At 46.6% G+C, this 21,788-nt stretch overlaps 1 protein-coding gene and 1 long non-coding RNA gene across 3 annotated transcripts in view; one reads left to right on the forward strand and one right to left on the reverse strand.

The window, feature by feature from the left end:
* The window catches only part of ITGA9 (integrin subunit alpha 9), a 365,208-nt gene that overhangs the window by 124,673 nt on the left and 218,747 nt on the right, over window positions 1–21,788 (forward strand). The gene's annotated exons all lie outside the window — the stretch shown is intronic.
* On the reverse strand, window positions 11,811–12,308 carry LOC123331043. Its single transcript, XR_006547489.1, has 2 exons — window positions 12,168–12,308; window positions 11,811–11,962 (listed from the first exon to the last, which is right to left on the reverse strand). It is a non-coding gene; the product is annotated as an uncharacterized LOC123331043 (long non-coding RNA).

A 21,788-nucleotide genomic window follows, 5' to 3' on the forward strand; every position in this document is an offset into this window, starting at 1 on the left:
ACTATTTATAGGTACCATTCCAGGGGCATGCATGGTGGGCTCCCAGCCTGTCTTTGCGGAGTTGAATTAAATTTAGTCCCTCCCCCTCCCAACCTCCCATCTCCCTATGGATCTGCATTTATAAATGATTTCTTGTCAAGCATTTTTCAAAAATTAACCTCTTTGCAGAGGGCTTTTACATAATTATCAGTTTAGTATGTGATAATGATAGAGGTGCTGATAATTATTAATAAAATTGGAAAAATCTGGGTCATGAAAATTGGCACTCTTAGTAAACATGTGTTTATACTCTCCGATTCCAGATGTTATAGTACAGAGACAGGAGAGAAGCTTTTCACCACTAGTCAGCGTTCGTAGAAAGTCAGGGAGAAATCTTTATGGAAAATATCCCTTTTGACTCTTTTGCTTGAGTTTGAACTCACAAGTGTAGGAAGATCAGAGTCGACAGAGAAACCTTGTGTCAGTACTTCATATCTGTAAAAGGGCAGGGAATCCTGAAAATCTAGTTACGTCAATTTATGTTCCACCACGTTAAAAAAAGAATTAAGTGGATGGGAAAAATCAGAAAGGTTGAAAGGAAGGGCTTTCCCTTTTGCTCTCAGAGGGAAGGAAACTTTGACTGCACCGGACATCTCAGCTGGACAGTGTCTTTGGTGAGCTCTCACCATGTGACCGGCTGATTCACTTTGTCTGCTAGGTCTCTGGAGAGGTGATGTCAGCAGGGCCTGGAGCTTCTAGGCAGCAGAGGAAAATCAGTACTGGCCCCACCCTCTGGCCTTGGAAACTTACCAGCGCACAGGCGAAAAGCAGATGGAGGTTTGCAGCTATGTTTTGTGATTCTGTTTCAGATGTTGGTCATGTCATCTGCTGTTTCATCTTCCTTGTTTTCCCTTCCCTTCTTTTTCTCTCTCTCTTCCCTTTTTTTTCTTCATTTTTTCCAGTTGTGCTCCTGTGTGCAGCCATTATATTCTCCCAAAATCAACTCAGGTCTGATCTTTGGAAATATGTGGACAAGGAGCCATGGGCTGCTGCCACGGTTCCAGTTTTGAACCTGGTGAATCTGCACTTCAGGGTCCAATAGAAAGAGCCTGGGCTTCGGTGTCTACAAGACAAGTATTAATTCCAGTTCCACCATCACTGGCTGTAGACTTGGGGCCAGTGACTTCACCTCTCTGAATCTCCCAAATCTCATCTGTAAACTGACATTCATTCCTACTTCAGAGGGTCATTGGGAGGATTGAATGAACTATGAAGAAAAGTCCAGAGAGGCAGATGAAGACCAGATTGTGTTGGGCTATGTAAGCCACGCTGAGAGGTCGGATTTGATGTCAGTGCTCTGGAAGGCAGGGCAGTGACACGATAAATGTTCCCATAAGATCACTCTGGCCTCTGGAGAGAGTGGATTGAGGTGAGGGCAGGTGAGAGTGGAAGCAGATGGGCCAGCTAGGAGGAGAGCTCTGGAGAAGGGGGATGGACCTTTGCGAAGTGATGATGGTAGGAATAGCTGAGGTCTTAGATGTGGAAGAGGGAAGGAAAGGGTGTGATCAAGCAGGAGTCCTAGGATGAGGGGTAGAGGTGCCCATCCCAGAGCCTGGCAGGGGACTGCACACATGGACAGAAGCTGCAGAGTGCTAACTGGCTATCCTCTGAGTACCTGGAAGAAAGAAGGGGATCATGTGTGTTGGATGAGAGAATACCCTGGGGTTGGTCAAGTTCCTCCTCAGCTCTTTCTTTGAAGCTGGTGTGCTCTGACCATCTACCCATTTAGGCCGCAACTCCTGGAAGCAGGTTGAGCAGAATCAAGCAAGGCCTGGAATGTGGTGGTCTCCTTACTGGATAGTCACCATGATACTATCTTAGATGACACTGGTCCCCTCACTGGTGCTGTCTGCTTGAACAGAGTCAGAACAAAATGAAAGCTACCCCAAAGCTGGATTTGGGGTGGCCTTGGAAATCTAAGGGCTTCCCTGATACCTCAGATGGTAAAGAATCCGCCTGCAGTGCAGGAGACCCAGGTTCAATCCCTGGGTTGGGAAGATCCCCTGGAGAAGGAAATGGCAACCCTCTCCAGTATTCTTGTGTGGAGAATTCCATGGACAGAGGAGCTTGGTGGGCTCTGAGAATCTGAGCAGCATTCCTCAAATCTGGGCACACTGGTGGCAAGACTATTAGAGGGAAGTCAGGACCCCACCCCAGAGCATCTACCTGGGAGATCTCAGGGGGTGAGGGCACCTGGAAATCTGAGTTTTGAATCATTTCAAGAGACACTGTCCTGGGTTGGGTGGAGGTTTCCACGTGACTCCTGCTCTGGTTCTTTCCTTCTCACTTCTTATTTTTTCATTGAAGGAAATCAATTTGGTGGTAGTATTTCCTCTTCCTGTTCATAATCTAGACTCTGGGGGCAATTCGGGTCAGGCAACCTTCCCTCCGAGGAAGAAACCTTGTACGTGTTTTATGAGTATGAGTATATTCCTAAAATAATAACAATAACAGCAAACAAACGTGTAACGAGGACTTTGTACTTGTGAAATGATCGTTATGCGTTGCAGCCCATTAAAAGTCTTTGGCAAATCTGTAAAGAATATTTCAGAGAGAAAAAGAACAGAATTTATAGGGTCTAAAAATAGCAGCTGAAGTGCCGCTGTGTTTAATTTGTCAGGAAACCTGTTGCGTCGAGACAGGCAGGGGATTTTGTTTCTTTGGCCTTGAGGTCACTTGTCTTGTTTAAGACAAGGCAGCAAACATTTCCAAATAGGGGTTGGTTTTTAAAGGGAAGAAGATGGCTGAATACATACGGTATTTCTTGTTTTCTCCTCTCCCTCTTACTGCCTCCTGCATCACTTCAGTCTTCCCCCTAAGAAAAGGAAGGAGGGTCTGGTTTTCTCAGTAGAGTAGGTGGGGCTGCCTGGGTGGCAGAGTTTTGAATACATTGGCCGTGATGCTGGCTGATGCCACTGTTGGTGACAAGTGGTCTGAGGAGGAGTGGTGACAGTCTGCTCATTTCATCTTTAGGTTACACACAACCCCACCATGTATGGAAATCAACCCGTAGTTGAAGAAATAATGGTGTGATGGCCATTATCTTGAAGGCTGAAAGACTGCTTTCTGGACCTTCTTTGTCCCATTTCTGGGCAAGGGTGGTGTCTTCATTCTTCTCTACAACCCACAGAAGAGATATCTGCCCCACCCCTGGCCTAAGCAGTTCTCAAGCTTCTATACTTGACAATATACGGAGTGTCAGCATCCCCAAAATCTGTCCATCAGTAAGACTTCACACTCCTTGCCTTTCAACATTTACCAATTATAATATATTAATTACGTCTATGGTGGAGGTCCTGAAGGTTACGCTATCCATCCATTTCAAGGCCAGACATTGAAAACTGGTGGCCTGGAGGCCAGATTTTGCTCAGTTTCTTGCCCTGCACGGTGTAGACTTTGACAGTTGCCAGTATTTAAAAGTGGGATATTTTATTTACAAATCTCATTTCTCATTACAAATCCCACGCAGTGCTCTAAGCTACATCCTTGGTTTAGACTTCTACCGCTGATACTGGAGTCCCTATACTGCTGGGCAAAGATCCCTGTTTTCCTAAAAGAAGCTCTCCTATGGATCATGATGAGCAACAGCCACTTAGAGGGTAGTAAGCAAAGGGGTAAATCAGTTGTATGTGGAGCATCTAGAAAACATCTGCTCATGCACGACGAGTGCTCTGAGCACTAGCTGTTCTTGCCGTTATTATTGTCATTGTCATCATGGCCATCTGTGTTTTCTGTGAGGGTTCTGATGAAGACATTGTTCACTACATAACCCAAGGTCTTATCCCTCCACCCTGCCCCAGGAAGATATGTATATTAGATCTCAGTTCCCGAAAATAATTGTCCTCCATCTGAGTTCCTGGCTTATCTGTACCTTCTTCATGCTAAAAATCGTGTTTCTAATTTTTCCTTCCCTACTGGGAAGCTCAGAGGCAACTTTGCTGCTCATTTCTAGCAGAAGGATGACTTTATGGCATGTATTTGGTTGCACAGGCCATCATTTCTCACTTGTCTATTTTATTGTGGACATTTTTGTAGGCATCCTGAAATACTCTTTGGAGCAAGGCTAGGTGTAAATTTTAAAAGCAACAAAATGTTTGTTCCTCTGGGAGAATCTTTTATAGTATCACTGCAGATAGGCTCCAATGTCAGGATAGCCCCATCTAAGCTTTGGAATGTCACATGGTCTTTCTTCCTACTGGACACTGCTGACCTTTAAACCCATGTTGAACCTGGCTCTATCAGTTGGGCTCAACCTTTCCCTCTACCCTGGTAGCTTCTGTTCCTGAATTGAAATGGCTCATTCACCCGGGTGTCCAGATTTATCGGTCAGCTATCACTGTGTAACAAATGACCTCACAATTCAGGGCACACAAGGAGAAGGAGTTATCAGACTCATAGGTCTGAGGGGTGTCTGGACAGTTCTGCTTCAAGCTGAAAGTCTGAAGGCTAGCTGGGGAAGCTGTTCTCTATGCCTCTCAGTTTTCCAGAAGCAGAGGGCTACCAGGGTAGGGTAGGCTCTTCTCATGGTGAAGGCAGAAGTGCAGGAGGGTTGGGCAGAAAGCTCAGCATGGGTGTTATCACTTCTTATCTGTTCCATTGGCCAAACCCAACATCAGGGCAGCAGGGAAACAGTTTGCATCTAGTGAGAGGAATTTCTGAGTCAATAGCAAAAGTGTGTGAGCACCAGGTGGGGATGGGGGACACCGTCTACCATAGGCAGTATGGCTGCTGAAGACCATCAGGGTCGGCTTACTACAACGTCTGGCCCTTCGTGGGTATGTTGGATAGTCTCCACTTCTCCTCTCCACACTCACGCTCCATCATTCTTCCTGCTTAGTGCCCTTGGAGGCTGACCTTCCCACTGCCTTTTAGTTGGGCTCATTCTGAAGGGAGCATTGGAAGAAGAGGGTGGAATCATGCCCACCCACAGGTTGGTATGACCATGACCCTCTGCAGAAGGCCCTCATTTCTGCCAGGTGGCTAGTTCTGATAACTTTGAGGCTCTAGTAACCTTCAGACCTGGGGGTGCAAGAGCTCCTTGCAGTCGCTAGCCCTCATGTACTTTACCATGGACTGGAGGGTGTGTGTGTGGATGGGGTGACTCCTTTTAAACCTGCCTGAACTCGGTCTCCCTGTTTGTAAGAGCTATCTATTCCTGGCCAGGACCCTCGCAGATACGTTAGGTGCTCATTAAGTACATGGTTGAGTATCAGGGCTCCTGATTTTTCCTCTTTCCTTAACACTGGTCACTTCTTCTGCCTGAGAACCCCATGGGATTTCAGACCAGGAAGCTCTCCCTCTCTCCCCTTTACTTGTCCAGCAAAGGTTCATTGCTTCTCATAAGAACCTGCAGTGTCCATTCATCAGAGAGAATCCTTGTAGAGAAGGTTTTATTTTTTTCTCTGAGTTTTTTTGGCATGCCCTTGGGAATAATTAGGGATTCTTTCAAGAGCAACATTTTTTCCATGGGGGATTTATTTCCCAGATATGATTTATGCCCATCACGTTCCTAGAAGGGAACGTAGTGAGTGTTTGTGGCTAGAAAAAGTCTCAACACAAGGAGACTAAATGTAAATCCTACCAGGAATGATTGCTTTCATTAGTTTGAAAAGGGTTGATGAACACCACTATGCCTCATTCAACAGAGCAGTGCATTTGGTTTCTTTAAGCAGGAAAAGAAAAAAGGGTTCTGTATTTCAGCTTCCCAAATGAGTTGGAGAATCACTAAAGTATTTCCTAAACTTCCCTAATCAAGATAATGTTTTGTTAAAAATTCAGATGCCCAGTGCTTCAGGTTCAGTGGACCTGGAATGGGGCCTAGAAATCTGTTTTCAAGCTGCAATCCTGGGCGAGTCATTTTATTCCCACCCACTACACTTGGCTGATGATTCCCACACATTTTGGTCTGTTGACTAAGAAGAAATCTAATGATGACAATAATGGTAAGGATAGTATTCAAAAATATGTGACACATTTATTTTTTTAAAGATGTGTTTATTTATATCTGTCTGTGCTGGGTCTTCATTGCTGGGTGTGGGCTTTCTCTAGTTGGCGGCGAGCAGAGGCCTCTCTAGTTGTGGAGCGTGGGCTCTAGAAGCACAGGCTCAGTAGTTGTGGCACACAGGCTTAGTTGCCTTGCAGCTTGTGGGATCTTCCTGGACCAGGGGTTGAACCCATGTTTCCTGCATTGGCAGGTGGATTCTTAACCACTGGACCACTAGGGAAGCCCCTATTTTTTTTTTTCTTAAATTATTTATTCAGCTTCACCAGATCTTACTTGGGGCTCACCAGATCATCGATCTTCATTTCTGCATGTGGGAACTAGTTCTATGACCAGGGATTGAACCTGTGCCCCCCTGCGCTGGGAGTGCAGGGCCTTAGCTACTGGCCCCCCAGGGAAGTCTCAGAATATGTGACATTTAGAAAGCACTGTACAGTCTGCCAAGATATTCCAGATTTTGCCTCGTTATCCACCTTGGCCACTTCAGGACCTGTTCTTGTCTCATATTGCCTATGCCAAGATTATGTGATCAGAATCGAAGGGAAGGCATGGCACCAGCAGGTTTTTGTTAAATATCCTAATTGATACCAGAAGCAGAGATACAGCAGTTGTCATGTTATACACATGAAGGCTACAAGCAAGCAGCCTTTAGTCCATGCTTCGAGAACCACTGCATGACGTCAGGGTAAGATTCTTTCAACCTCACCCCATCCCTGGATTGTGCAATAAGAGTTTCTAGGAAGCTCTGTGGCGGGCTTCCTTACAGGCAGACGTCTCTAGGCAACTGCCTGCTCTCCAGAGGGGGAGCACAGATGTTCCCTCCTAAAAAGGACATGCTGGGCTGATTCTTCCTTGCTGGTTAGGAAGTCTCCCTTTCAAAATGCTGTTTCAAGTTTCTGTGGCAGTTCTGCAGGAAGCCATGCCTGGAAAACAGAACCATTCTGATACTAGATGACTTTGCAGCTTTTGGTATCAAATACATTGTGATTGTGTGCTGAGTTTGGGGAGGGGGATTTTCAAATGTTATTAATTAACACATTTTGGGGGGCCATTGTGTTATTCATTTTTTATCAGAGATCCTGGACTGCCTGTTAATTTATAACTCCTTTGGTTATTGCTTCTGTGACGCGCTCAGGAACAAAATGCCTTGCAGGCTAAGCTGAATTCTCTCCGTACCCAGTCCACACCCTTCTGCCTTTTGCAAAATCTCTGACACCAGTGAATGAAAATATAAGCCCAGGGGCTCAGAGGGCTGGGGAGCTGTGCTGCCCATGTGTTTTAGTGTTAGCACATTTTTCTCAGCCACTGTGAAACCTTGGATTTAAGCTGATTTTTCAGCAACCCTGATTTAGCATATATTTCATTGTCTATCATGGAAAATAGAGTGGTATCTATTTTCTCATTCTGCATTAAAATAGTATTGACTGTGATTTGAGCTTCAATTCATTGAAACAACAGTAGTGGTATTAAAAAAGTTCTCCATGTCCAAGGGCAGAGATGAGGCCATGGTGGGTAATGAGACCCATGTGGCATGAACCCTGAAATATGCACCGTTTAGAGCTGAGCTTGTGACTGTTTGCACATGATCTTATAGCACATGCTTTGGTAGAATACATTTAAACTCAAGTCCTAAATCCAGTGATGAATTCCAAGCTTTCTGCTATTGTTTTTCTTTCTGAAGACAAATGGAGTTTTATGCCCTGGTATTTGAGGTTCAGTTTAAGGGCAATGTTGGGTGAACCATTATTCGATGGGGAGTTTTGTGTGCTGGATAGTTTGTAATATCCTTTAGAGATTCCAACCAAGAATCTACCTACCCATCCACTGACTGTCCATCTGTCCATCCATCTACCTGTCCATGCATATGAGCGCTTACTAATTCCTACAAGATGCCCGGCATTGTGTTTACATGCTAGGGTTACAATGATAAAACATAGTACTAACCATCATTTATTGAGAGCTTATTATTTATTACCAGACAGTTTCCAATGTTCAAAGCATCCTTGCGAGGTAAGAAGTGTATCCTCTATAAGAGAATGGAAGCTAATGGACCTTTCCCCTGATAGCCCGGTCAGTCACGTGGAGCAAGCCTTGGGCAGCCTTGCGACATCAGGGCCGGAGCAGCATTTCCTTGTTTTAAAACATGAAACAGACTTTTCTGCCTGCCTGGACACAGACCCATGTTGGAGCATACAGTGAGCATTCAGTGGCAGGGTCAGAGCGTGCCCCTCATCTGTCACTTCTTGGGGTATCTTCCTTTTATCAGTGATACAGAGAGGAATGTTCACAGGACAGATAATCCCTGGAAACTGATAAGTGCTATGAGAGAAAAATCGATACGGGAAAGGGATTTGTTCTTGCCAAGGTGGGCTATCATTTTAAATAAGATGGACAGGGTACATGAGAACAACAATTTAAGGAGGTGAAGGAGGGAGAGATGTGAGAGAAGAGCGTTCCAAGCAGAGGGAACAGCCAGTGCAAAGGCCCAGTGGCAGAAGTGCCTGTTTCTCCAGGAGTGTCCAGGAGGGTGTGTGTGTAGATCACAGATGAAGTCAGAGAAGTGAACGGGCCAGGTCACATAGGGCCTTAGAGACAGACTGACAGAACTTGACTTTTATCCTGAATGAGATGGGGCAGTTGCGAGGTATTGGGATGGTGTGACATGACCCTCGCTGCCTTCTTCCTAGGGCTTGGTGCAGAGCGTGGGCTTGAAGGGGGCCTCTATGTTATCAGTCTGGGCCCCCAGACCTCTACCACCTCCTGTCCCAGGCTCACTGCTCCCATCCAGTCACGTGACCCTCCCCATCCCCAGCCACCAAGCCCTGTCCCATTCTCTCAAGTCCCCGAAGTCCTGCCTCTAGCCCATGATCAAATGCACTATATTCTGAATCCCCTTTTTTAAAAAAGGAGTGACGTTGCTGGTGGGAATTCTGCATGGAGAAGGTTGTGGGTGCTCTTTTCTTCTAAGCCAGTTCCCTGTGGATCTCAGGGCCCGTGCCAGGCCACCATGGGGCCCTGGTCTCCTGGCTGGCTTTGTTCTGGTGAGTGGGGCCAGGGGACAGGAAGACAGGAAGGAGGGCTGGGCGGAGGGCAGGGTGGAGGCCATGGAGTGAGGGAGTGTGTTGGAGCCAACAGGAAGCAGGGCTGGGTTGTGTTCTCTAACTAGTTCCCAGTCCTGGCTCCTGTGGGGTTTCGGGGCTTGGTCTGGAGCTACACTGTTCCTGTGGACACTGCAGTCGAGCCCAAACATTGAGCTGTGGCCACACCAGCCCTGGTTCTGCTTGTGACCCTGGACACCCTCCAGGAGATACCTGACCTGCTCTTGGTGTCAGCTGGGCAGCCTTCCTCAGGGCAAGAGGCTCTCAGGAGTCCTGTGCTGAGGTGGGCATATGCCCCTTTGCAGCTCTGCCATGGGCCCTCTGGGGGCGGGGGAAGGGGGAGAAGCAGGGCCTGCCTAACCCACTGCTCCCAGGGTTAGGGGGCCTCCTCGGTAAGTCTGGGCCAGCCCCTGAAAGGCTTGCCCCCTCACCCGCTCCCACCCCTGGTCCTAGTAAAGGCACAGTTTCTGGAAGAGTCCACCAGTGAAAACACTCTCTCCCTTTGTGCAGCCCTGGGTTATCAGCATGGCTCAGACTGAGGAAGTCCTCACCCTTCTGCCCATCCTCCCATTCTGTGCTGTCCCACCCTGCCCTGCAGAGGGGAGGCCCTGCCTGTGGGAGAGTCTGGCAGCCCCTCCCACTCCCACCCTCCCCCCCACTTCAGAAGGACCCTGGGTTCTGCCGAGGATTGACTCTGTGATCAGGGAAAGATCCATTCTTCATTTTCTCTCCCACCTCTTTTTCATCATGTCTGTGTGAAAAATGAAAGTTATTGTTGATTTAAAAGGGCCATTTGCCTAATGCCCCTGGAATTTATTTGCTGGAGCCTTTTCCATTTTCAGATTTCAGTTCAGACCTTGGCGGCTGCCGAGAGGTTATGTAACCTGGATGGAGTGGATCCCATTGGCATCTGGGGGCCCCAGTGCACCCTGCCCTTAGCCACTCCTATGAGGAGTAAGCACCTCCTTGAGCTGCTGGGGATGGGGAGCTGGGGAGAAGAAGGGGTTGACAGGGGAGACTTGGCAGCTGTTAGAAAGGAGTCAGGCAGACGATTTCTTTGGGGACTGAATTTGTAGCTCTTTTCCAAGCGTGCCTCCCCCTCCTCAGCTGTATACCCTCCTCACGTGCAAAGCCCTGGCCTGTCCATTGGGCTGTCCCTGGAACTTAACAAAAAGCCTGGGCGTCCTTTCCTGAGCCCGGGTGGGATTTGGGACCTTCTTCTGGCATGTTCTTCCCTGCTGAGCCTTTGGAATCTGTTTCTACGCTCTGTCCATCTCAGCAGTACTGGCCTTGAGGGCCTGCCCTGGCTGAGGGCTGTACTTCCAGCCCTGAATTCCAGCCCAAGAGCCGTTGATTTCTCCTCCTAAACCTGGTCTGGGTCGACATGGAGTGACTTTGACGGGGACAGGGGAGAGGTGTTGTCCTGGGTTAGGAGGGGCTAAAGGTTTAACCTACCTCTAGATTTTAAAGGGCAATGAAGACCTAGAGTGAGTGGGTTTTGGGACCCTGAATTTAGTCATCTTGGTCATGGAGAGGCTCCGGCAGGGTGGATGGCAGTGGGAGGGGAAAAGGAAGGGTGCGGGTCGTGACTCCCTCCTACACCCTCCATCTTGGGAGATGGTAGCAAACCCATTCCAACCCCTCTCTCTCCTCCCTCTGTAGCCTGAAACATCTGTCTTCACACTACTTCTCTGCTTAAATATGCTTGTTAGCCCCGCTTAAGATCCAGATCACCCTGTGTATGCCTTTGTTCAGTTCAATTCAGTTCAGTTGCTTAGTCGTGTCGGACTCTTTGTGACCCCATGGACTGCAGCACACCAGGCCTGCCTGTCTATCACCAACTCCTGGAGTTTACCTAAACCCATGTCCATTGAGTCATTGATGCCATCCAACCATCTCATCCTCTGTCATCCCCTTCTCCTCCTGCCTTCAATCTTTCCCAGCATCAGGGTCTTTTCCAATGAGTCAGTTCTTTGCATCAGGTGGCCAAAGTATTGGAGTTTCAGCTTCAACATCAGTCCTTCCAGTGAACACTCAGGACTGATCTCCTTTAGGATGGGCTGGTTGGATCTCCTTGCAGCCCAAAGGACTCTCAAGAGTCTTCTCCAACACCACAGTTCAAAAGCATCAATTCTTTGGCACTCAGCTTTCTTCACAGTCCAACTCTCAACATCCATACGCAACCACTGGAAAAACCATAGTCTTGACTAGATGGACCTTTGTTGGCAAAGTAATGTCTCTGCTTTTTAATATGCTGTCTAGATTGGTCTTGCCTTTGGTAACACAGTGCAAACTGCTGTTACTAGTAAACCCTCAGTTTTCACTGACTTAATCCACTAGAAGTGTGTTCATTGAGCATATATCAGTCAAATAAGTTTCCTCTTCAGTGGTTGTAGCCTTGGCCACATGGTGGTCCTAAGATCCCAGTTCCTTCCGTCGCTGGCTCTGCCCTCCACTAGGGCCACAGAGTCTTCTGTGTCCTAGGGGCAAGAGGAGGAAGAGCAGCGGGGGAATGCATAGCCTCTTCCTAACATCCCAGCCCAGAGATGACCCACATCCCTTCCATCACCTGCTGTTGGTGAGAGCTAGTCAGATGGCCACAGCAGTGGCCCCAGGTTTGGTGGCACCCCTGTGATAACTCCATGTAACACTGGTGGGAGAAGATGGAGAGAAGGAGTGGGTGTTGTGGGGAGGTGGTGAGGAGGTGACGTCAGGGGAACTGGGTGAGTGAGTGTCCGTGTGGCTGTGAAGGGGAGCTGGCAGTCTGAGGTCCTCACCCCGGGGTTTCCAGTTTGGAGAACAGGGTGGATAGTCTGCGGGAAGTCTGTGGGAAGAGGAGCGGATGTCAAGACGGAGGGCTCCCCTCTGTCACATGCGCAGCAGGGCCGGGTGCTGCAGGGCTGCTTGGTGAATGCGGGGATGGGGAGAGACAGTAGTGAAGGAACGTGGGTCCCTTCTGCCCACACTGTGGAGATGCACTTGAGAAAAGCTGGAAGCAGTTTTCCCCTCACATCCTGAAATCACAGTACCTGATAGGATAAGACCGAGGAGTTTGCAAGCACAGAGTTAATAATAATCGGGGGAAATAAAGTATCCTCAGTAGTCCAGGAGAGGATGCCTCCCCAGGCATCGCACCGCTCGAGTGTCTGGTTACTGTCCCTGTGAGCCTAGGGGGAGCAAGGAGGCAACTGCCTGATGCAGGTGAGGAGGGGTTCCCGCCTTCTCTGGGCCAGCACAGCTTCCTCCTCTCCTCTGCTTGGCCCTAGGCTCATCGCTTTGGGAGCGGGTGATGCCAAGAAGAGCTGGGAGCAGGCATTACTTGGGTGTCTGATCCAAGACAAGCAGGCTACCCGCTTCTCCTCTCATCAGAAGAAAAAGGAGAGCCAGCTGAAGGCCAAGTCCTGGGCTGCAGCCACAGGCTGCTTTGCCGCTGGGCTGGTCCAGGCTGTGCCACAGGTGGGACGAAGGCTGCTGGGAAACCTGGGCCAGCTGGGCTCTGAGTCAGTAATGGGTTCCTAGAGCAGGGGCTTGGGGAAGCTCTGCAGGTGAGGGTTAGCCCCATTCCAGTCTCCAAGGTCAAACGTGGCAGCCTTCTCTTAAGCCTATATGCCAGGAGCCAGGAGAGGGGGTACCATGTGAGAGGTCGCCTGGGGGAGGGGTTCACACCCTTGTCTGTGGGGAAGCCTGGGCAGATGCAGACAGTCCATGGCCTAAGTTCTTGGCTGACATCTCCCACTGCTCTCTGTAAACTCTATTGAAGCCTCAGGGGGAGATTCAACAGCGAGGAGTACTTAGCATGATTTAGACCAGAGAGACCACTCTTGGGGAAATTTGTTTTGTTTTTCTTTACTTCTACATAAAGCATGAAATGAAGTATTTGAGCCCGCATCGCTGTAATTAAGGGCACAGATTCGGGAGCCAGACAGCCCAGGTTGGGATCTAAATTCTACCACTTACTACCTTGGCTGAGCCACTTAACTGCTCAGGGCCTCAGTTTCCCCACATGTAAAATGGTTATCACAGTTGAAGGACTAAATGAGTGAGTATTTACAGAGTGCTTAGGATATTGCCTGGCACATAACAAGGGCCATCAAGTGTGTGTAAATTTTTTTAAATTAAATTTAGTTGAGGAGTAGGTATAGGCCAGAGGGTGGGGTGATTCCTAGTTTTCCCCAGTCTTCTCCCTCAAGACTCTCTCCATCCCTTCTCTAGAAGGATCTGCTTCCTTTTAACCCCTCGGAAGCTATGGAGGAGTGATAGCCCTCTCTAGTACTGTTTCTGGATTCTGTATGAGGCAGCACAACTGCCAGGGAAATGGACAGGAAATCCAAACAGCTCACAGATGCCATGCTAGGCAGTTTGCTTAAATTGCCTTTAATCCTAAAACAGAAAAAAAAAAACAAAACAAAATACTCAATCCTGAAAGTTAGGGACATTATTATGTCTGTTTTACAGATGAGGAAACCGAGCCTGACAGTGAGTCTGGTAAGTTGATCCCAGGCTCAGGACTCAAACCCTAGTTTGCCTGAGGCCTTGCCCTCTCCTCAATGCCAGACTTGTCCTCTCCCTGCAAACGTGGCTGTTTCAACTGTCATTTGATCATGTGTTACCCTTCCACTTGAATACAAATGACCGATCGTGGTTTTTATTGAACACCTGCTGAATGTGGAGTACTATAGGGAATCAGAAGAGCAGACTAGGTGGTGATTGAGATGCAAGAGGGGTGAACCAGTTGAGGAGTGACCTGAAGCACTGTATGACTGAGTGTGGGGTTCCAGCTGGGTGTCCACACGGGAGAACACACTGGGGCCTACAGGCATTGGAGGAGCTTCCCCAATAGGAGGTGAGGTGCAGGCTGAAGGTCAGCAAGATTTTAGCAAGCGGGGGAACCTTGGGAACAGACACAGAGCAGGTGAGGAGCAGGTGGTCTATATAGTCAGGGGGAGAAAGCATGCTGGAATGAGTTTGCAGGGTTAGAACTGGTTAATGTCATGCAAGGCAATAAAACAGAAACTTTTGGGTTTATCTTTCCACCAGACAGACCATTCTGGGATTGTCAGTGTTCCACAAATTAACATTTAATTTTGAATAGTTTGGGCCCTGTTCAAGAATAAATAGTAACAAAAGATATCTTTTCCTAGAGAGTCACATGATCCTAGGCTGTCTTTCCAGGGTTCTAGTATGACATTGAAAGGCCACCAGTAATATCTTTGGTTTATTTCAAATTTGGAAGATGTTTGCCATCAGGAAGAGCAGCAGCAGTATCGTGTAAGAGAAAGCCAAGTTGGAAGAAGAAGGCAAGCGGTTTCCAGACATGTCTGGGAGGCTGGTAGGAGCTGGGAGCTTCTGAGGCCTGAGTTTGGGGTGAAGTTTGGGCTAATGGAGGGACAGTAGCCGCAGAAGGCCCCAGGCTGTGCAAGAGGACAGGCCCGTCTGCCCCAGAGCAAGTCAGCAGCCCTCCTGTTCCAGTCCCACCACTAGGCCAGACGATGTCCCCAGCAGCCCACGTGCCAGGCTAAGGGAGACAGCACAGAAAACGTCACAGACTCAAGAAGTGCAGATGTCAAGGAATTCTGGTGGTGTGGGAGCAGGTTGGAGTCCAAAAACTGCATAGAAAAAAACAACCAAAATTGAAAGCAACTTTCTGAGTTGGGAAAATGTTTCTCCTTGTCCAGAATGTATACTTCAGAGAATGACAGAACAGCATAAACACTGCAAAACAAATGCAGCTACTTAATCTCTTTATTTTAGTCATTGGAGGTGGCACTGAGAATGCTGGTAGGAGCGAACTTTGACTCAGATCCCCTTGGCCTCACTTGGCTTTTTCCTCTGTTTGAGCAAACTTGTTGAGTCTGCGTCCCCACTGCATGCCATTCCTGGCCTGGTGTTTGGGCTGTCAGCCTGATGGCTGTGTGTGCATGGAGAAAGCTGTGGGGCGGTTTCCTTGGTCCCCATGTATGGTGCTGGGAGGCCATCTGGCCCTCAGTCAGTATTCTTGCCCTGTGGGGTGCATTGGACCCAAGAGGCAGTCCACAGCGTCATCCACTTGTGCCATTGTGGCAGGAAAGTTGAAGCACTATTTCCTGGCTGCAGATGGTTTCTTTCTTCCTTCTTCCTTAATTAGCTTGGTTAGTCAACAGGTATTTAATAAGCACCCATCATGGGCCAGCTTTGTAGAGATGAAAAAGAGCTCAGAGGGAGGAAAGGAAATTCTAGGCTGAAGAAATAGCAGGTAGAAAGGCACAGGAGTGAAATGGTACACTGCCTCTGTGAAGTAGGAGGTGGAGTGTGGAAAGTGGGGCTGAAGTCTCCCTGTGTTCTCGGGATGTGGTGCCAGAGAATTCTGATCTTCCTTTGCTGGCAGTGGGAGCTGTGGAAGATTCTGTAGGAAGGGAGTGTTTCATTTCATTCAACAAACATTTTTTTGTCACCTACCACATACAAGATACTCTTTTAGGTGCTGGGGATATGACAGTGATTAATTAAAGCCTACTGGGAAAGTTGGACAAGGTGGGCAGAGAATGAGCTCAGAGATGCTGGTTTGCGAGGGGGAGTACCAGCCCTGACATCTGCTTCTACTGGGTGGGGTTTTGTACCCCCTACCCCCACCACAATTCATAAGCAGTGAGCCTGATCTTAGATCGCAACGGTGTGAAGTCCCCTCTGCTTATGATACTTTATTTTTTCATGGCCAAAGCCGTCTCAAAACAGGGGCTGAGGAAGAAACAATTGAAGGGAGGGAAGCTCACAAATCTCTGAGGGTCCTTCGTACCAGGAATCCCTCCACTAGAACTGAGGGTTAGGGCACCTCTTGGTGGGTATGTTTTATGGCATCCCTGGGTTTGTGGAGAAGGCTGCAGCAGTGACCTCGTAAGCCCAGTGAAGGATGCCCTCCCTTTGTTACTGCCTATGCAGACTTCTGGGTAGAATTTGTAAACAATTATAACCAGAGGGGAAATGAAAGCCATTATGATGAGCAGGCAAAGGTGAGTTGAGACCAGTAGGACCAGCAGAAATGGTGACTGCTGAGAACCTCGTTCTTGCAGGATGGATTCAGTTCTTTCTCTGGCAGAAGTGTGTGTGTAGTGGTTAGGTTTTGCTGAGTAACAAAACTCCCCCGCATTTAATGGCTTACAACAACAGCCATTTATTGTTGTCTGTGAATCTCTACGTCAGCTGGGCAGTTCTGCTGACTTGTGCCACACTTGGCTGATCTCAGCTAGGCTCACTGATGTGTTAGGGCTGAGCTTGCAGGCTTGCTGGGGGCTGGCTCACTCCAGTATCATTTACTTGGCTGGGGTCACAGAGGTCTCTCTGCATTCCCTGGACTAGCCTGGCCTTTTTACATGGTGGCTGGAAAAGGTTGTCAGAGAGTGGAAGGGCAGCACAAAGAAGTCCAGTATCATTTTTGATGCATTCTGTTGGTCAAAGTGAATTCAAAGAATGGGGAAATAGATTTACGTCTTTATAGGAGGAGTGACCATGTCATATTTTCAGGACACACATATGGGGAGGGGTAGAAAATTGGGTCCTTATGCGGTGGGCAGAGCTTGTGGGCTCTGGAGTCACTTGGGACTGGCCATCCAGGATTCTCCACTTAGCCACAACCTCTTCCGTGATATGGGAACACTAATTGTATCCATCTCAAAGGGTCATTTGAGGATTAGGTAATGCATACGTGCCTAACGTATAGTAAATACTCAGTACAGAGAGATTCTATGAAATGAAGCTTCCAGGTGAATAGAAGAAGAGCATTTCATTTATTCTCATTACTCTGCCTTCCTCAACACTTCTTAACATCCTAACTTTAGAAATACAGCAATTCATTTTTAAAATATTTATTTTTGGCTGTGCTAGGTCTTTGTTGCTGTGCATGGGCTTTCTTTAGTTGCAGACAGTGGGGGCTACTCTCTGGTTGCAGTGCAGGGGCTTCTCGTTGCCTTGGCGTCTCTTGTCGCGAAGCATGGGCTCTAGAGCGTGCGAGCTTTAGTAGTTGTGGTATACAGGCTTAGTTGCCCTGTGGCATGTGGGATCTTAACCACTGGACCACCAGGGAAACCCAATACAGTAATTCTAATCACTTACCTAGTCAATAAAAACCAGTGCTTATCATATACTAGACTGCGCTAGGAACCAGAGACACAAGGGAATGAGGCATTAAAGCATTCCCTCTGTATTAAAGGGTGTCAGTGTCTTACCTGCTCAGAAAATTCTGAGAACTGTAAGCTGGATGTTTAAGACCCTTTACAATTTGGTCTCAGTTTGTGCTGCCTTCCTGTGCTTACTCAAATCAAAGTGAATTCTTCCCTGTGTTCCAGATATGCCCTGTGTCCTTGCATCCTTCCAAATAGACCCAGGACAGGAACGGACTCCACACTGCAGCATCAGTGGTAGGGCACAGCCAGGCTGGGCTGGATATAGGGATCCTGAACCAGCACAGGGCTGGGGTCTGTGTGGTTCAGAGTCCATAGATGTGACACAGTTATCTCCATCTTGAGAGGCCTTTTCTGAGGCTCCTCTAAACTTTAGGACTTGCTATGACCTGTCACTCCTTGGAATCTGCCTTAAAGTGATCTGTGGACCAGTCTGGCCCCCTGTTGAAGCTCCATAGGCAGAAACCCTCTGTTTCTCTTCTGCCTGCAATATCCTCTCAATGACAGTGCACCCCTTCCTAGGACTTCCACAGGTGATTACAAAAACCCTCTATCCCAACAGCCAAATACACACTCCTTTACTTCTAGAGTGTATATGAAGGAATGGGAGGCTGCATGGCCTGCCCCGTCCTCTTTTCCCTTAATGTGAAATTATTGGATGAAAAGAGTAGGATATAGCACAACACAAATGCTAGTTCAGAAAATGGTACAAAGAAGTTGACATTGTCCATGGACACTAATCACATGGCTATGGAAATTGACCTTGAGTGTGACCTTCCCATGGACCCAAGATGGGGCTCAGGAGTCCCTCTCTTCCTCATCACCAGCCCTTCTAAGACCCTTCAGCCCCTTTTTGAGATGCCAGACTCTTTTCCTGCACAACTTCTAACCTTATTGGAGGGAAAAGGGGAATTGTGGTTTCTTTCTTTCTGCTGTGCCTCCACTTTCTCTTGGAGATTTTCAATTCCCCTCCATGGCATTTTTGCTTGAGTAGAATGGCTCTTACCCAGACCTTAACTGTTCCATGGAGGTTGGGTTGGGAGGAGGATGAGAAAGGGAAGATGCAATGTGAGCAGAAACAGAACAGCTCTCTGGAAAAGAGCTCAGCCTGTAAGAACACAGAGGTCAAGAATACAGATGATGAGCGGTAGGAGAGCAGAGGGTCCTTTGTCACCTATTCAGGTGCTATTCCCAGAAAGCAATGAGGAAAATGGAGATAAGATTTTAACACTGGAATTCGCTCTTTAAAGCTTCATTAACATGAGTTTAGATGCTGGTATTTCCCCAGAAGCAGCATATTCCTGGGGTAGCTTCATATGATCTCCAGAAGCTTCTCACATTTTTCTAAGGATTCCAGATAGAATATCAATAATTTCCAGACATCATGAGTTCTGCTAACCATCAACATAAGCAATGTTAAGCATTAACTCTGATAGTAACGTGACTTGAAATCCATCAGCACAGGCTTTAACAAAATTCTCACATACCAGAACTCCCGTTAATCAAATCCAAATTGATAGCTCTATTTTCCTAAAAATGAAAAGTATCCCCAATGTACTGTTCTAAAACAAAACATTGAAAGACATCTTTGTTCATTTATTCCATCAATTTTTATTCAACTAACATTAATTGTGGATCTCTTATAAACCTATGGACTTCCCTGGTGGCTCAGATGGTAAAGCATCTGCCTATTATGAACGAGATCCGGGTTCAATCCCTGGGTCAGGAAGATCTCCTGGAGAAGGAAAAGGCAACCCCATTCCAGTATTCTTTCCTGGAAAATCCCATGGATGGAGGAGCCTGGTAGGCTACAGTCCATGGGATTGGAAAGAGTCAGACACGACTGAGTGACTTCACTCACTTTATAAACCTGTACTGTTTTAGGAATAGGATATACAAAACCAAATAACACAATGAGGTCCCTGTGCCTTATTATTGCAGTAATAGAGGCATATATACCATAGAGCTAAAATACAGATATCCAACTCTAGGGAGTAAATTATTTAATAAAGTGTATCAACCAGAAACCTATAACAAGCATCATATTTAATGGTGAAATATAGAAATACTTTGCATCATAGTAGGAACTATAGGCAAGAAGGCTTGCTTATTGTTGCTACTGTCTATTGAAGGTTCTTGCCAATGTAATAAGCCAAGAAAAATAAATTAGGTATAAGTAGTGAAAATTGAAAGATAATGTCATCATTTACAGATGATACTATCTAGCTAGAAAAATCTAACAGAATAGTAGATGAGCTGTTAGATGAATAGATTTCATACACAAAATAGATCCATACACAAAAATCAGTAGCTTTCCTATATACCAGTACTTAGTAAGAACCTATCATTTTAAAAAATCATATTAGCATGGTTCTTCAGACAGCTACTTGTGCATCTTTGTAGATATATATATATATGTGTGTGTGTGTGTGTGTGTGAATATATATGTTTGTGTATATATTGGATTTCCCTTGTGGCTCAGATGGTAAAGAATCTGCCCACAAGGCAGGGGACCTGGGTTTGATCCCTGGGTTAGGAGGATCCCCTGGAGAAGGGTATGGCTACCCACTCCTAATATTCTGGCCTGGAGAATTCCATGCACAGAGGAGCCTGGCAGGCTACAGTCCATGGGGTCACAAAGAGGCGGATACGACTGAGCAACTAACACACACACACACACGTATGTATTGTTGTTGTTGTTGAATCACTCAGTTGCGTCTGACTTTTTGCTGCCCCATGGACTGCAGCATGCCAGGCTTCCCTGTCCTTCACTATCTCCTGGAGTTTGCTCGAATTATATATGTATTTTATTAGTTAATTTACAGTGTTGTGTTAGTGTCAGGTGTTCAACAAAGTGATTCATTTATGTGTGTGTTTTTTCAGATTCTTTTCCCTTATAGGTTATTACAAGGTATTGAATATAGTTTCCTGTGCTATACAGTAAGTTCTTGTGTTTTTCTGCTTCATATATAGCAGTGTATATCTGTTAATCCCAAACTCCTAATTTATTCCTCCCCGCTTTTTGGTAACCATAAGATTGTTTTCTATGTCTGTGAACATGTTTCTGTTTTTAAATAAGTTCATTTGTATCATTTTTTTTAATGTTCCACATGTAAGTAATATGATATTTGTCTTTCTCTGTCTGACACAGAAATTTATTTTTATATCTTCTGCTCTTTGTGTGTTATGCAGGTGAGATTGTATTGTACCCACAATTTTCCCCATCATTCTTGTTGATTTCTGTGTAGTATTCCTTAGTAAAGCTGCACTGTGGTTCATTTTAAAAAATCACATTAGCAATAAATGTGTAGTTAGCATGAACCTTCTGAATGGCACATCACCTCCTGCCAACCTTGTCCAAGGTCATATCCCCTTCCTGGAGCAGCCTGCATCCATTGCTAATCCTCATGGAGCTGTAAAGGTCTGGGCCTCTTGGGCCTCTTGGCCTAACTTGGAACAACCCTGAAAGGTCATTTCATCTTTATAATTAAAAAAGAATAATAATAATAATAAATAATTATTATCAATTATTTCTTGAGTAATTAATAGGTTCGGCTAAGGCTTTCACGTTGCAGCTTAACTTCTCCATCTGCCTGGCCAGCTTCTGAAGTCCCTTCTCCTCCACAAGTGTTGATCCCAAGGGAACTCCCTAATAATCCTCAGGCACACCATCTGGACTGGCTTCCCCAGAACCCAGCCTGTGAGGATGAAGTCACAGAACCATTGACGCAATTGATATCATTAGGACAATTTCCCACAGTGCTATGTATTTCTATTTATATATATATATATATATATATATATATATATATATATATCAAATACATTTTTAAAGTTCAGAGTAAGTTCCTGGCTCTCTTGAAATGCTATTCTCCTTTATTAGATGATGGATTTTGTGTTAAGATTTAGATTCTCTCTCTCTCTCTTTGTTTTTCTGAATGTGCCATGAAGCATGTAGGATCTTAGTTCCTCTGTTCTCTGCTGTGCTCAGTTGCTTCAGTTGTGTCCGACTCTATGCGATCATTTGGACCATAGCCCGCCAGGCTCCTCTGTCCATGGGGCTCTCCAGGCAAGAATACTGGAATGTGTTGTCATGCCTTCCTCCAGGGGATCTTCCCGACTCAGAGATCGAACCCGCGTCTCCTGCGCCTCCAGCATTGCAGGTGGAGTCTTTACCGCTGACCCACCGGGGAAGCCCCTTAGTTCCCCTACTAGGAATCAAACCCACATCCCTTGCAGTGGAAGCTTGGAGTCTTAATCACTGGACTGCCTAGATTCTCTTTTTTAAATAATTTGAATCCTTTCACTTATTAAATCAGGCATCTTTTCTAGTTCTTGGCCTTTTCCAAGTGAGGTCAGTTACAAAGTCAATGGACTCAAACAGTTGTTATAAATAACAATTTCTCTTTTAACCATGGCATTTTGTATTTCCTGAGGCCTTGCTTGCTGTTGCATGTTTTCTGGGCATTATCTCATTTAATCAGAACCACCATTCTG

Source organism: Bubalus bubalis, chromosome 21 (genome assembly GCF_019923935.1).
Source record: "Bubalus bubalis isolate 160015118507 breed Murrah chromosome 21, NDDB_SH_1, whole genome shotgun sequence".
Classification (NCBI taxonomy): Eukaryota; Metazoa; Chordata; class Mammalia; order Artiodactyla; family Bovidae; genus Bubalus; species Bubalus bubalis.